General features: G+C 43.8%; 1 protein-coding gene across 1 annotated transcript in view; it reads left to right on the top strand.

The window, feature by feature from the left end:
- Positions 1–2,580: 2,580 nt before the first annotated feature.
- Positions 2,581–2,790, top strand: part of PLS3 (plastin 3) — a 96,921-nt gene continuing 96,711 nt past the window's right edge. The window contains exon 1 of the mRNA XM_005879913.2: positions 2,581–2,685. The gene's annotated coding sequence lies outside the window, so the exon portion shown is untranslated. The remainder of the gene's footprint in view (positions 2,686–2,790) is intronic.

Here is a 2,790-nt window from a genome sequence, read left to right on the forward strand (position 1 = left end):
AACTCTCTATTGCCGGAAGCGGGTCCATCCTTGCTGCTTGACACAGTCGCTGCAGGGAAGAAACATCTGCACAGCATATGTTTCAAGGGACCTGGCGTATATGGCATACTGTTCTTAATATGTTTGCTCACCTTCTTGGCGCTATGTGTACCTCCCTCCACCACCCTTCATCAATAAAATTTATTGTTCATTACCAGAATGGACACAGATAGAGTACAAAGACAGAACCAAAATTGATCAGGCAAAAAGTGTTCTCCAGATATTGTGCTAGAATCTTTAAATACATTATTTCACTTAATCATTACAACCCTGTCAAAGAGTTATTAAAATCTTCACTTTAGCCTAACTGGTTTGGCTCAGTGGATAGAGCGTCGACCTGCAGACTAAAAGGTCCCAGGTTCGATTCCGGTCAAGGGCATGTACCTTGGTTGTAGACACATCCCCAGTAGGAGGTGTGCAGGAGGCAGCTGATCAATATTTCTCTCTCATCAATGTTTCTAACTCTCTATCCCTCTCCCTTCCTCTCATCAATAAAAATTTTAAAATATATATTTTTAAAAATCTTGCTGAATTATGGCATCCTAATTGTTAGTGATGAATGAAGACTTTTATTAAGGTTTTTATGTAATCTTTTTGAACAATAAACAAGAAAGCATAAATAGCATATGTATAGGATTCTTAATGTTTTGACTTATTCTAAATTCTACTTGAAAAATAAACTAAAATAGAATATGATACATATATCCAATCTTGAAAACTTAGCTTGCAGAGTCCCTTCATGCTAAGTCTGTAAATTTAAATTTAAAAGCAGTGCTGGCCAGGTAGCTCAGTTGGTTAAAGCCTTGTCCTAATACCTCAAGGTTGCGGGTTTGATACCAGAACCCCATTAGGGCACATACTCCAAACAACCAATCGATGAATAAATGAGTGGTGCAACAAATTGATGTTTCTCTCTCCCAAATCAATCAGTAAAAACCTTTTTTAAGAAGTAGGTGGAAGCTCCTTATCGGTGACTTACAGGCACCATAAAGGATAGAAAACTGAAATACCATATTTAGTGTATCTAGAAATTTTGTGAAAAGAATTACAGAAACTATGTCGTGGGCCAATTATTGAAAACTTGTAATCTCATTTTGGAGTCTATTGTAAATGTGCATGGCATTGTAGTTAACCTAACACCATCATGTTGAAATCTGTATTGTTGAAACTAGTATTTTTGTGCTGACCCAAACCTGACCCAGTACAGAATCTGTCACAACAGAAATGTAATGTTTCTGAAAGCATGATTGCCCTCTCACTTCTTTTTCACCTTCCTGTGCCTTTCATGAGGTTTTCCAGTTGGTTAATCATTAATTAATATTTAACAAGACTTTTTCCCAGTGCCAAGCCCTTCTCTGCTTGTCTAGCCTTTAGGCCTTATATGAACTACTCCACTCTTTCCTGTTTAAGAAGTCCTAACCCTGACTACAGGTTAATGTCTCTGAAGAAATTAATAACAGCAAATGAAGTGTGTGTGTGTGTGTGGGGGGGGGGGGGCCTTTTATAAGAGCATTCACTTTTTCAGGCATTTTTCCTGAAATGCATGTAAAGTGGGATGTCATTGAACCAATTTTAAATTCATTTTGAAAATTTCTAAGCACACATTTCCTGAACAAAATGGTTCCTACAGAACAGGGAAGATTTTATTTAGACGTTGTCTTCTACAGCTGTCTCAGAAGTCAATCTCTAGACCTGACTGGAGAATCCCTCAAACTCGGGCCCTCTGGACCTGCAGTGAGTCAAAGGATCGAAATGTAGATAAGGAGGGGACACCACTACCTGTATTAATGAAAGAGGTCAGCTATGGCTTGGAGGCGATCTCGTGGGCTAGAAGAAGAAAAGGTATTCTGGCAACAGGAGCCTGTGTCCAAGTTTTCTCTGGTGAAAGGAGACAGATGAGAATTGATGTCCATTTCTAGTCCAAGAAGTGGAAGCATTTTAGTTCCACCATCCCTTCCCACCACCAGCTCTTTCTGCATGGACATACATACCAGACAGGTGATTTTGGTGAACAGTTTACTGAGCACGAAGCTAAACACTTGAGAGACCCGTCCTATCCATAATCTGCTCCCCAGACCTCCCAAGGAAAGGGAGAATTGCTGATGTTTTCCCTCTGGGCTGACTGGAGCCAATAAAACTACTAGAAATGTCCCTTCCCATACCGGGATTCTCTTCAAGATTTCGGGGAGAAACTGTACCCTCCATAGACTTAAATAGGGGTTTGGTGGCATTCAAACTCTCGTTCCCGACATTCCCATCTTTTCATTTATTCCACAAGATTTTTTTGAACACTGTGGACTTTTCTGATCTCATAGCCAGGGAGAAAGGAGAAGCAGGCGCGGGGGACCAATCTCAGATCCCAGCCGCACGGTTCCTGTCCCCATCCCGGCGCCCGGCGCGGTGATTATTCTCCCAGCTCTCCACCCAGCTGATGTGACAGGCTCGTGGCCCAATCGGCTTCCTGGTTCCCAGGCCGCCTGCAAGCACCACCCGAACCAATGGCGACGGCCCAGGGGCGGAGGGGCTGGCTGGAGGGGAGGGAGTGCTGGCTTTAGAACCGCAGCCGCAAAGATTCCGAGAGGCAGAAGTTGTCTGAGCGCGTCGGTCGGCGGCGGTCGGGCCGGATCCGGTACTCTGCGACTTTAGGTAAGTGCTTCGTCGGCACCGGAGGGCACCAGGGTAGCGGGTGTGCCGGGGCGTTGGCAGGAGTGGGTCCGGGTAGAGCATCTCCCGGAACCTCAGAAGGAACGT

This window comes from Myotis brandtii, unplaced genomic scaffold (assembly GCF_000412655.1).
Source record: "Myotis brandtii unplaced genomic scaffold, ASM41265v1 scaffold613, whole genome shotgun sequence".
Classification (NCBI taxonomy): domain Eukaryota; kingdom Metazoa; phylum Chordata; class Mammalia; order Chiroptera; family Vespertilionidae; genus Myotis; species Myotis brandtii.